Raw genomic sequence first — 13,696 nt, forward strand, 5'->3', positions numbered from 1 at the left:
GCTCCCGCGGCATATGGAGGTTCCCAGGCTAGGGGTTCAATCGGAGCTGCAGCCGCCGGCCTACTCCAGAGCCACAGCAACGCGGGATCCGAGCTGCGTCTGCGATCTACACCACAGCTCACGGCAACGCCAGATCCTTAACTCACTGAGCAAGGCCAGGGATCGAACCCGCAACCTCATGGTTCCTAGTCGGATTCGTTAACCACTGTGCCACGTGGGGAACTTCGGTGATAAATTTTCTAATGCAAGGCCAGCAACAGAACATCCCCCCTGGAAGTCTGAAATGATTTGAGGGTCACACACCTGGTCTCCCTGCTCCAGAGGGCCTTCCTCTAAGGCCGAAGGCTGGGGCAGCTGGTGTCTCCTAAACTCCTTCCGTACGTGGAGTGGACATGGCCAAAATAAGAGTGAGCAGTGGCCAGTTCGCCATTCACCAAGCAGAATCCCGTCTCTGCCTCTCTCCTACCAAGTCTGGAAGCGCTAGAGCGGCAGCCCCCAGACCCATGGTCTTTTCCAGGTGCCCCACAGGTTCCTGAAGTATTTTTCCCATTAATACATGTTCCCGGAGTTCCTGTAGTGACTCAGCGATAACAAACCCGATTAGTATCCGTGAGGACGCCCTGGCCCCACTCAGTGGGTTAAGGATCCGTCCTTGCCGTGAGCTGTAGTGTAAGTTGCAGACCCGGCTCGGATCCCAGGTGGCTGTGGCTGTGGTGTTGGCCGGCAGCTACAGCTCGGATTCTTGAGAACTTCCATATGTCCCAGGGGAGGCCCCAAAAAGGCAAAAACAGGAGTTCCTGTCATGGCGCAGCAGAAAGGAATCCGAGTAGGAACCATGAGGTTGCGGGTTCGATCCCTGGCCTCGCTCAGTAGGTTAAGGATCCCGTGTTGCCATGAGCTGTGGTGTAGGTCACAAACTGGCTGGGATCTGGCCTTGCTGTGGCTGTGGCGTCGGCCGGCAGCTATAGCTCCGATCTGACCCCTAGCCTGGGAACCGCTGTATTCCGTGGGTGCGGCCCTAAAATGGCTAAATTCATTCATTCATTCATTCCTTCATTACAATTAAAAATAAAAGACAAGGAGTTCCCGTCGTGGCGCAGTGGTTAGCGAATCCGACTAGGAACCATGAGGTCACGGGTTCGGTCCCTGCCCTTGCTCAGTGGGTTAACGATCCGGCATTGCCGTGAGCTGTGGTGTAGGTTGCAGACACGGCTCGGATCCGACGTTGCTGTGGCTCTGGCGTAGGCCTGTGGCTACAGCTCTGATTAGACCCCTAGCCTGGGAACTTCCATATGCCGTGGGAGCGGCCCAAGAAATAGCAAAAAAAGACAAAAAATAAAATAAAATAAAATAAAAGACAAAAATAAAATATTCCCATTTAGCATTTGTTGGAGTTGTTGAACTCAATAAATTAATCTGTAAAATGAGAATTTTTATTTCACGTGTCAGCGTGAACCATGAGAAACGATAGAGAAAGAAATCGGAACACGCAAGGAACATCTGACCTTCACGCCACTTAACCTGCTGCCTCGGCGAAAATGGATTTGAGCCCTGGCCTATGCCGAGCCTTGTCAGCAGAGGGCGCTGAAGAGATTGCGGGAGAGGATTTGCTCCGGGGCTGCTCCACGGGTGAGAGGCCCTGGCTTTTCCTCGTCCAGCATCTGCGGAGACCTTCCCCCCACCCACCCACCCCGCACACCTTTTCCAGGTATCCTGCAGGGCAAATTTCTGGCAAGTTCTGTGGGGCGCACTTTCAGGAAGTGGGGGTAAGAAAGCGAGAATAAATTACAGGCCCTGCAAAGGAAGACATCTGCCACCCAGGCTGGAGGTGCTGTGGGTAGAGCTACAGAGAAGGGGCTCAGAGCTAGGGGCTCAGCGCTTGAGATGCTCCCACTGTGTCCTGCCGTGAATGCCTACCACCCGATCATTATGCCCTTCCTGGGCTCAGGCCAGAATCCCTGGGCTCAGCTAGGGCCCCTCCCCTCCCCCACCCCGTAGGATTCATCAGCAGATCGCTGCGCTTCTGAGGCCAGCTCTCCACCACTAGTCCTGGCCCAAAAACGGTTTCTCTCACCTGACTCAAGGCAGCAGCCTCCCAACAGGCTCCCTGCTTCCGTCCTGCATACTTGCCGGAGACCAGCGTGTGTAATCAGCATGGCACCAGTGAAAACGAGTCCAATCCCATCCCTCCCCCGGGGCTCCGTTGCACACTGCATGAAAGCCAGGCCTTGCTGCCACCCACAGGTCCTACACAGCTGGGTCTCCTACGTGCTCTGGCCCTTGCTCATTTAGCTCCAGTCACGAGAAGCTCCTGCCACACTCTGGTTCCGCCATGGTCACTGACTCACCTCTGTGATCCTACTCCAGTGTCCTCCTGTCCGTGAGTGCTTCCCCGGCCAGCCTATTTCAAGTCTCAAAGCTACAGACACACACCTGCGTGGGTGCACACATGCATGCACACAGGCGCTCGCAGCCCTGTTCTCTGCCGGGTTTTCCCTCCTAGTATCAGTTGTCGTAGCCAACAGGGGGACAGAGACCGCACAGTGACCTCAGAGAAGATTTGTTATAAAAGTCGCTGATAAGGTGGGAGTTCCCGCTGCGGTACAGTGGGTTAATGATCTGGCTTGTCTCTGTGGAGGTGCTGGTTCAATCTTGAGCCCACACAGCAGGTTTAGGATCCAGCATTGCTGCAGCTGTGGGGTAGGTCTCAGCCGTGGCTCAGATTCAATCCCTGACTTCCACATGCCGTGGGGGCAGCTGAAAAATAGAAAAAAAAATACTGAAAAGGGGATTCATTATAATAGAGTAAAAAACTTTTTTTTTTTTTTTTTGACATTTCTAGGGCCACTCCTGTGGCATATGGAGGTTCCCAGGCTAGGGGTCTAATCGGAGCTGTAGCCGCCAGCCTATACCACAGCCACAGCAACGCCAGATCCGAACCACATCTGTGACCTATACCACACGACAATGCCAGATCCTTAACCCACTGAACAAGGCCAGGGATTCATTAACCACTGAACCAAGATGGGAACTCCTCCTAAAAGAGTAAAAAACTTTACATTCAAGAAAGGACACAACTTGGCAGGGGTCCCTTCCCAAAGGTGAGAGCTCACTCTGTGCTGGAAAGTTGTGTGTCTGCCGCCAGTGGAAGTTACAGACAGACGTTCCCTGAGTTGTCCAGGGACAGAGCTGATCCACCATTACCGAGCAGAGGCTGACGGGCAGCAATGCCCCCTTCCAAGGTGTAGGCTGACTGAGCCTCGGAAATCACCAAGAATCTGCCAGTGGGGGCACAGCTGGTATTGGGTGGGAAGCCATTCTCAAAGCTGGCACCACTGCGTGTCTCTCACATGTGCCTCTGGCAGCTGTGCAGCAGGAGCAAGAAGAAAAAGAAGGCAAACCTAAACCAGCAAGCCCCTTCCTCCAGCGGTGACCTTCCAGCACTTACTACCAGCAAAGCTGAAGATTGTGCCAACTGGAAAAAAAGAAATGCTTCTGGGATCCAGCTCCATCAATGAACAGCAGGCAAAGGGAGGTGGGTTTGGAGATGAAGTGGTGCATGGAAAATGCGCAGGGTCCAACCCTCTGGAAAGTCAGCTTCTGTATGCATCCTTTCAAACATATTTGAACTTCCATGCAAACAAAACAATGCTATATTTTCACCTAACAATGCACATCCATCCTTATTGCAAGTGAAGAAATTCTCACTTTCCCCAAAACACCATATGCACAGTCCCAGTAGTCATTGCATCATCAAAACTGGCTACATTAATTACTCCGCAAATTCTGTCACCAACCCACTGAATATTCTACTATGTATAACATTAAAACTAAATAGTGGAGTTCCTGTCGTGGCTCTGTGGTTAACGAACATGACTAGCATCCATGAGGACTCAGGTTCGATCCCTGGCCTCGCTCAGTGGGTTAAGGATCCGGCGTTGCCATGAGCTGTGGTGTAGTTCACAGACATGGCTCGGATCCCGAGTTGCTCTGGCTCTGGTGTAGGCCAGCCGCTGCAGCTCCGACTGAACCCCTAGCCTGGGAACCTCCATATGCCGTGGGTGCAGCCCTAAAAAGACAAAAAAAAATTTTAAAAAAATAGTAAATTTCTGACACCTTTTTGTATGTTCTTAAAAATGGAAAGGATAGAGGAGGAAATGGTTACTTTATACACCATAATATGCAAAGAAGAAATATGCAAAACTACTACAATCTTTGCCTCTGCAAGTGGTCACAAGACCTAGTTGACAGGTATGGCTCTTTAATAGATTTCTCTTCTAAACTGCCTCGCTCAGTGGGTTAGGGACCCAGCATTGCTGTGGCTGTGGCGTAGGCCAGCAGCTACAGCTCCGATTAGATCCCTAGCCTGGGAACCTCCATAGGCTGTGCGCGCGGCCCTAGAAAAGACAATAAACAAACAAACAAACAAGCAAGCAAACAAACTGCCTGATAGTGTACATAGGACGGTTAGAAAAAAAGCCAAGCTACACAGTCTTTCTGACCCAAAAGGCCCAAGTAAAACAAATTCTATCACTAAGATCACCAAACGCAAAATTATTCACCAGTAAATTAGAAAGAGTAAAACAGTGGTATCGGACAGATGTGCCTCTGGAGCATGATTGGAAGAGGAGGAACTGTGGTTGTGTCCTGTTCCTGCCTTCAGGAGCCCCCACAGTACAGCAAGGCCCAGACCAGGGGTTCAGAAGACCGCTGCTCCACAAACTAAGTAGGATAAACACCAGCAGATCCACACCAGACACCATAAGCAAGTTCCTGCATGTCAAAGCCAAAGAAAACTCTGAAAGCAGCAAGAAAAAAGCGACCCCTCACATAAAGGGGAACAACGATACAGAGTCCAGAGCGGACCTCTCCCAAGAGACCACGGAGGCCACTGGCAGGAAAATGGCACATTCTAAGTGCCGAAGGATAAAGAAATTCCGTCGATGAATAAATTCAATACTCAGCAATACTATCCATCAAAAAAGAAGGTGGAAGGAAAAATTAAGGTGAGATAAAAACATTCTCAGTAAACCAAACATAAAACGTAGGTGGCACAGCCGGTCCAAGACCCACATCACAAAAGACTCCCTGGAGCGGTTCTTTTCTCCCAGCTTGTCGTGTCCAGCCATCGGGGCAAAGTTACAAGGCAAATTCCACAATTAAAAGACAAAAAAACGCAGTGTGAAGAGACAGACCAAGGTTCAGAACCAAATTCAGCAGGGATGTTGGAATTGTCAGGCTGGAAATCTACCAGCTATGATTGATACGCTGAGGCCTCCAATGGACAAAGGAGACCGGAGACCGCACGCAAGAGCAGCAGGCCATGTGAGCAGAGAGATGGAAATCCTCAGAAAGAACCGAAAAGAAATATCAGAGATCAGAAACGCTGTACAGAAACGAAGACTGCCTCTGATGGGCTTGTTAGCAGATTGGATAAGACTGAGGAAAGAATCTCTGAACTTGAGGATGTATCAATAGAATCTTCAAAAACTGAAAAGCAGGGAGTTCCCATCATGGCTCAGCAGAAACAACTCCAATTAGCATCTATGAGGGCACAGGTTCAATCCCTGCCCTCACTCAGTGGGTTATGGATCCGGCATTACCGTGAACTGTGGGGTAGGTCTCCGATGCGGCTCAGATCTGACATTGCTGAGACTGTGGTGTAGGCCGGCGGCTACAGCCCCGATTTGACCCCTAGCCTGGAAACCTCCATACGTGGCGGGTTTGGCCCCAAAAAAATAAAGTTAAAAATAAAAATGAAAAGCAAAGGAAGGGAACAAAGACTAAAAAAACCAGGATATCCGAGATCTGTGGGACAACTACAAAAGGTGTAACGTCCACATAATGGGAATGTCAAAAAGAGAAGAAAGAAAGAAACAGAAGTCTTTGAAATGATTCTACACTGCACTAAATGTGTTAGTTAGTGCAATAAGGCAAGAAAAAATGTTTTATTTTATTTTGCTCTTTTAGCACTAGTACCCATGAGGATGTGGGTGCAACCCCTGGCCTTGCTCAGTGGGTTAAGAATTGGGTGGTGCTGCAAGCTTCACCATTAAGTCACAGATGTGGCTCCGATCTGGCATTGCTGTGTTTGTGGCGTCAGCTGGTGGCTAAGGCTCCAAAGTGACATCTAGCCTCGGAACTTCTATATGCCACAGGTATGCCCCCCCCAAAAAAGGCATGATTATCCATTTAGAAACTCCTAAGAAATTTACCCCCCAAAATCTACTAAAAACAATAAACTAGCTTAACAAGGTCACAGGATACACCACCAATATACAAACAGCAGTTATATTGCTATATGCTAGAAACAAACAATCTGAAATGCAATTAAGAACAATTACCTCAAAATGGATGAAATACTTATGAACAAACATAGCAAAACTACATACAGAAAAGGGTTGATGCAGGAGTTCCCTTCTGGCACCGCAGAAATGACCACCAACTAGGAACCATGAGGTTAGGGGTTCGATCCCCGGCCTCGCTCAGTGAGTTGAGGATCTGGCGTTGCCATGAGCTGTGGTGTAGGTGGCAGAGGCGGCTTGGATCTGGTGTTGCTGTGCTGTAGCTCCAATTTGACCCCTAGCCTGGGAACCTCCACATGCCGCGGGTGCAGCCCTAAAAAGATATAAAGACCAAAAAAATACCAAAAAGCCCAAACCGAAACCAAACCAAAACCCTGCTTAGAAAGTTCCCCCTTGACTGGCATCTGTGACCCTGGATTTTGGGAGGGTTCCCAGCATTCCCAGAAATGATCAGGAGGGCTAGTGGTCCCTAAACTGATTGTAGGAGCATTATGATTTATGCAAAAGTCGGCTTTCCTTCTGGGTGCCTGGAATTTTGACAGGCCCCAGGCAGAGGCTGCTTATCTGACCAGCTCTGCGGTGGCGGCGTAAACAGTGTCCTTCCCTCAGAGATAAAGCTACCCGAAACCTGCAAATGGAAAAAGGGCCTTTGCAGACGTAATTAAGATCTCAAGATAGATCGTCCTGGATCAGGGTGGGTCTTAAATCCAATGACGTCCCCTTTTAGGAAAAGGAGAGAAGACACGGGGAGAGTCCCGTAAAGACAGAGACAGAGGTCGGAGGGATCTAGGAGCCAAGGTACCCCAGCGGTGGCTGGCAGCAACCAGAAGTTAGCAGAGAGGCGGGAAATGGATCACCCCTCAAATCCTCTGGAAGGAACCAGCCCTGCTGACACCTTGATTTCAGCCTTCCGGCCTCCTGGACTTGTGAGCTCTGAGAGAACAAAGTTCTGTTGTTTTAAGGCTCCAAGTTTGTATCCATTTGTTATAGCAGCCGGAGCAAATAAATATAAGCTCCCAATAAAACCGTGGGTGCGGCGTTTCTAACGACCTTCCCTGGTTGACAGCATTCGACGTTCTCTGTCACCCTCACCGGGACCATGAGGTTTGTCCCATGCGACTAAATGAGGACCCTGGAAGCTGGCCTCTGGTCTCCCCCACACTTTGCCCCCCCCCCCCCCGAGCCTTCTCCCTTTGCTGATCTCATCGTCTTCTCCTTTCCCTGTTAGAAATCCCGGCATGAAAGCGATGCCCTGCTAAAGATCAGCCGACCCGGCGGCGTGCTGTGCCCATGCAATGAAATCACAAAGTATTGCTGAGAGAAAGCAGGGAAGACCTCCAGAGAGACATGCTGTGTTCATGGACTAAGAGGCTCGGGATCGCCAGGATGGCGATTCTCCCCAAACCTGATCAACAGACGGAATATCTGGGAATTTTTGAACAGGCGGGTTTTTTATTTGCTTTCGTAGAAATTAACAAGCTGATGCTACAATTTACACAGAAATGCACAGGCTCCAGACAGCCCAAACGGTTTTGAAAAAGAACAAAGGTGGAGGATTTACGCTTCTCAAATTCAAAATGTGCTCTAAAGCTAGAATAATCAAAACAGCATAGAATTGGCATAAGGGTGGGCATACATATCAATGGAACAGAATAGACAGTCGAAAAATAAACCCTCACAGAGGTACCCCCATGCCACAGTGGGTTAATGATCTAGCTTGTCTCTGTGGAGGTGCTGGCTTGGTCCCTGGCCTGGCACAGTGGGTTAAGGATCCAACACGGCTGCAGCTGTGGCCTGGGTCCTGGCTCCAGCCAGGATGTGATCCCTGGCCCGGCAACTTCAGGTGGGTGTGTCCAAGAAAAAAAAATTAAATATGCCTTCACAAATATGATCAATTGACTTTTCTTTTTATGGCCACACCCTCAGCATATGTTAGTTCCCAGGCTAGGGGTCAAATCAGAGCTACAGCTGCCGGCCTACACCACAGCCACCGCAATGAGGGATCGGAGCCGTGCCTGTGACCCGCAGCACAGCTCATGGCCATGCCAGCTGAGCTGCGTCTGCGACCTACACTGAAGCTCGAGGCGACACCAGAGCCTTAACCCGCTGAGCAGGCCAGGGACCGAACCTGAGTCCTCATGGATACTAGCTGGATTCTTAACCTGCGGAGCCATAACGGGAACGCCAACAAGTGACTTTTTATAAAGGTGCTAAGTCAATTCAATAGGGAGGCACTGTCTTTGCTCGTTCTCGCTCTCTTTTTGGTGAACCTGTAGCATCTGTAGAAGGGCCAGGGATCAAACTCACACCACAGCAGCGACCCGAGCCACTGCAGCGTCAACGCTGGATCCTTAACTCCAGAAATTTCTTGTTAACAAATGATACTAGAAAAGTTGGTTACCCATATTCAAAAAAAGAAAAAAAAAGAAATGAAACCCTCCACACCACACATACAAATTAGTTCCAAATGAATTACAGACCTTAAACGTGAAATAATTCCAGAAGAAATATAAAATAAAATCTTTTTTTTTCTTTTTTTTAAATTAAAAAAAATTTTTTTAATTTTTTCGGTCTTTTTAGGGCAGTGCCCGCGGCATATGGAGGTTCCCAGGCTAGGGGTCAAATCGGAGCTACAGCTGCCAGCCTACGCCACAGCAATAGCAACACGGGATCCGAGCTGCATCTGCGACCTACACCACAGCTGAAACGGCAACGCTGGATCCTTAACCCACTGAGCAAGGCCAGGGATCGAACCTAAAACCTCATGGTTCCTAGTCGGATTCCTTTCCAATACGCTATGACAGGAACTTCCTCTTTTTCTTTTTTAAACTGAGGTATAGTTGATTTACAAAGTTGTGTGGAGAGATTGTTTGGGTTAGGAGCTGGGGTTAGGAAAAGATTATTGCATGTGACATCATAAGCGCAGACTATGGGAAAGACAAATATTAACAACTTCGGCTTCATCAAAATTAAAAACCTTTGTTCTTCAAAAAGTACAATTAAAAATAAAAGATAAGGGAGTTCCCATCGTGGCACAGCAGAAACGAATCCAACTAGGAACCATAAGGTTGTGGGTTCGATCCCTGGCCTCCATCAGTGGGTTAAGGATCCGGCATTGCCGTGAGCTGTGGTGTAGGTCGCAGATGTGGCTCAGATCTGGTGTTGCTATGGCTGTGGTGTAGGCCGGCAGCTGCATCTCCAATTCGACCTCTAGCCTGGGAACTTCCATATGCCATGGGTGCGGCCCTAAAAAAGCAAAACAGCAACAACAACAAAAACAAAAGTCAAAAGATATGAAGGCGTTCCCATCGTAGCACAGTTGAAACGAATCCGACTAGGAATCAGGAGGTTGCGGGTTCGATCCCTGGCCTTGCTCAGTAGGTTAAAGATCTGGTGTTGCTGTGAGCTGTGGTGTAGGTCGCAGATGCCGCCTGGATCTGGAATTGCTGTGGCTTTTGCATAGGCTGGCAGCAACTGCTCCAACTGGACCCCTAGCCTGGGAACCTCCATATGCCACAGGTGTAGCCCTAAAAAAATAAAATAAAAAACAAATTGAATAAACATTTTACCAAAGAAGGTAATGCAAATGACTCATGAGCACGTGAGAAGAGGCTCGACTTCAGTAATCATTAGGGAAAAGCTAAGTTAACCCACGTGAGATATCATTGCATAGCTTCTGGGATGGCTGCAGAGAAAAGGCTGAGCACATCACACGAGGACCAGGATGTGGACAAACTGGAAACTTCATACATTGCTGATGGTAAAGCCACTTTGGAACATAGTTTGACAGTTTTTCTTTTTTTTTCTTTTTTTTTGGGGGGGGTCTTTTTAGAGCCACACCCAAGGCGTGTGGAGATTCCCAGGCTAGGGGTCAAATCGGACCTGTAGCTGCTGGCCTACGCCAGAGCCACAGCAACACAGGATCCGAGACACGTCTGCAACCTACACCACAGCTCATGGCAATGCTGGATCCTTAACCCACTGAGCAAGGCCAGGGATCGAACCCGCAACCTCATGGTTCCTAGTCGGATTCGTTAACCACTGAGGCACGACAGGAACTCCTTTCTTTTCTTTCTTTCCTTCCTTTTTCTTCTTTTGGCAGGGATCCAATCTGAGCCACAGCTTCAAACTACTCCATGACTTTGGCAATGTCTGATCCTTAGCCCACTTGGCTGGGCAGGGGATTGAACCCATGACACTGCAGTGGCAAATCCAGATGGTTAACCCAGTGCTCCACAGCAGGAACTCCTACAGTTTCTTAAAAAGTTAAACACAAACTTAACATACAGCCCAACAATTTCACCCCTTGGTAATGACCTAAGAGAAATTAAAACGTGTCCGTACACAGGCTTGTACATAGATGTACACAGCAGCATCATTCAGAACAGGCAAAACCTGGAAACAGTGTGAACGTCCATGAACGGGCGTGTGAACATTCCTACCAGAATAACGAGTTATTTCACCCGCAAATGCAAGTTTATTTAGGAATAACCAGAGCAATCACAACTGCGGACGTGGAAATTACAGCGGACCACAGGCAGATCCAGGAGACAAGGCAAGGGAGCTGGCGTTTGTAGGGAAGGGGGCGCCGGGAGGGGCTGTGATGACCAGAGTTCACTGGAGGAGAACGAAGGCTTCCCATCTGCTGGACTGCAACAGTCTCTGATTGGCCGGACTGTCTTTGTGCTGCGGGAAGTGCTCTTCTTCCTGCTGGACGGAAAGTAGAGGGAGGTCCTGCTGTGGCTCAGTGGAAAGGAACCCGACTAGGATCCGTGAAGACCGGGGGTCGATCCCTGGCCTCGCTCAGTGGGTCGAGGATCCAACATTGGCGTGTGCTGTGGTCGCAGATGAGGCTCAGATCTTGGGTCGCTCTGCTGGTGCAGGCCGGCAGCTGCAGCTCTGATTCGACGCCTAGCCTGGGAAGTTCCATATGACATATGCCGCGGTGTGGCCCTAAAAAAACGGCAAAAAAAAAAAAAAAAAGCAGGAGGTGTCATCATGGCTCAGCAGAAACAAATCTGACTAGTATCCATGAGGACACAGGTTTGATCCCTGGCCTCGATCAGTGGATTAAGAATCTGGTGTTACCATGAGCTGTGGTGTAGGTCACAGATGCAGCTTGGATCTGGCGTTGCTGTGGCTATGGCATAGGCCAGCGGCTACAGCTCCCATCGGACCCCTAGCCTGGGAAACTCCATATGCCACAGGAGCAGCCCTAAAAAAAAAAAAAGGGGGGGGGGAGTCCTTGTTGTGGCATACAGCGGAAACAAATCAAACTAGGAACCGTGAGATAGCCGGTTCAATCCCTGGCCCTCTGGGATCTTGCTCAGTGGCATAAGAATCCCCGGCATTGGAGTTCCCGTCGTGGCGCAGTGGTTAACGAATCCGACTAGGAACCATGAGGTTGCGGGTTCCCTCCCTGGCCTTGCTCAGTGGGTTAACGATCCGGCGTTGCCGTGAGCTGTGGTGTAGGTTGCAGACGCGGCTCGGATCCCGTGTTGCTGTGGCTGTGGCGGAGGCTGGCACCTACGGCACTGATTAAACCCCTAGCCTGGGAACTTCCATATGCCGTGGGTGTGGCCCTAAAAAGAAAAAAAGAAAAAAAAAGCAGAAGCAACTCTCTTCCTCTTTCTGGTAACTGAGGATGGTGGGTGTGAGAGCACCTCCCTACAGACCTGTGCTGATTCTAACTTCAGCTGAGGCTTTCTTTTACTTCCTTCCTTCCTTTTTCCCTCGTTCTTTCTTTCTTTTCCTTCCTTTCTTTTCAAAATTAAGCTCTTTTCAGAGTTATCCTATGGTGCAGCAGCTTACGGATCTGGTGTTGTCACTGCAGTGGCTTGGGTTTGATTTCTGGCTCAGGAACTTCCACATGCATCAGGTGCAGCCAAGAAAAACCGAAACAAAATTAAGCTTTTTTTTTTTTTTTTTTTTTTTTTTTTTTGGCTGTGCCTTTGGCATGTGGAAATTCCAGGACTAGGGACTGAACCCATGCCACCGCAATGACAACACCCAATCCCTTAACTGCTATACCACCAGGAAACTCACAACAGGGAATTCTTTTTAGAGCCACACCCACAGCATATGGAGGTTCCCAGGCTAGGGGTCCAATCGGAGCTGTAGCTGCTGGCCTACACTGCAGCCAGAGCAATGCCAGATCCCAGCCGAGTCTGCAACCTACACCACAGCTCATGGCAACACCAGATCCTTAACCCACTGAGCAAGGCCAGGGATTGAACCTGAGTCCTCATGGATGCTAGTCAGATTCATTTCCACTGAGCCATGATGGGAACTCCCCAGCTGGGAATTCTTTAAAAAATTCCATTGCGGATGGGTAAAGAAAATGTCATATACCCAGACAATCGAATATTATTTGTAAAAAGGAACAAACTTCTATCTACAACAACATGGATGAACTTCAAAAATACTATGCTAAGTGAAAAAAATATTATGCTAAGTGCAAGAAACCAGACAGAAAAGGTTGCATATTATACATGTCAGTTTCCTAGGGCTGCTGTCACAAATCGCCACAAGCTTAGTGGCTTAACATGCACTGTGATCTCACAGTTCCGGAAGGCAGCAGTCTGAAATGAGTCTACGGGGCTACCAGGAATGTGTCAGCAGAGCTGCACAACAGGTCCTTCTGGAGGCTCCAGGGAGAGGCTGTGTCCCCGCCTGTCCCAGGTCCTGGACGCTGCCTGCCTTCCTTGGCTCACAGTCCCTTCCTCCAAAGCCAGCACTGTGGCATCTACCAGTTTCTCTGACTCCTCAGTCGCACTGCCTTCTCTGACTGGTTTTGTCCCATGGACTGCAGGCTGGCGTACGTCACTTGCAGGCCAAGGTTACTCACAACTAGTTGGCCTCCGTCAATGCCTCTTCCACTGCCCATGACCCGGGAGGCCGTCGGTACAGCTGGTCAAGGAGAACCTCCTGACTCTCACACCAGTCCATGCAGTGGAAAAGCTGCTGAAAACTTTTTTTTTTTTACTCAATGAATTTATCACATTTATAGTTATACAATGATCATCACAATCCAATTTTATAGGATGTCCAACCCACAACCCCAGCACATCCTCCCACCCCCCAAACTGTCTCCTCCGGAGACCATAAGTTTTTCAAAGTCTGTGAGTCGGTATTTGTTCTGCAAAGAAGTTCATTGTGTCCTTTTTTCAGATTCCACATGTCAGTGAAAGCATTGGATGTTGGTGTCTCATTGTCTGACTGACTTCACTTAGCATGATAGTTTCTAGGTCCATCCATGCTGCCACAAATGCCATTATTTCTTTCCTTTTAATGGCTGAGTCATATTCCATGGTGTCTATGTACCACCTCTTCTGGATCCACTCCTCTGTCGATGGACATTTAGGTGGTTTCCATGTCTTGGCTATTGGAAA

The 13,696-nt window shown here is 49.1% G+C and overlaps 1 protein-coding gene across 2 annotated transcripts in view; it reads left to right on the forward strand.

The window, feature by feature from the left end:
- DENND6B (DENN domain containing 6B) overlaps nt 1–13,696 on the forward strand; it is a 29,237-nt gene that overhangs the window by 1,448 nt on the left and 14,093 nt on the right. The window lies entirely within an intron of this gene.

The sequence above is a fragment of the Sus scrofa genome, chromosome 5 (genome assembly GCF_054392235.1).
Source record: "Sus scrofa isolate SSC_HxYL_T2T_F1_AM1 chromosome 5, Sscrofa_HxYL_maternal_Yorkshire_Landrace_v2.0, whole genome shotgun sequence".
Taxonomy (NCBI): Eukaryota; Metazoa; Chordata; class Mammalia; order Artiodactyla; family Suidae; genus Sus; species Sus scrofa.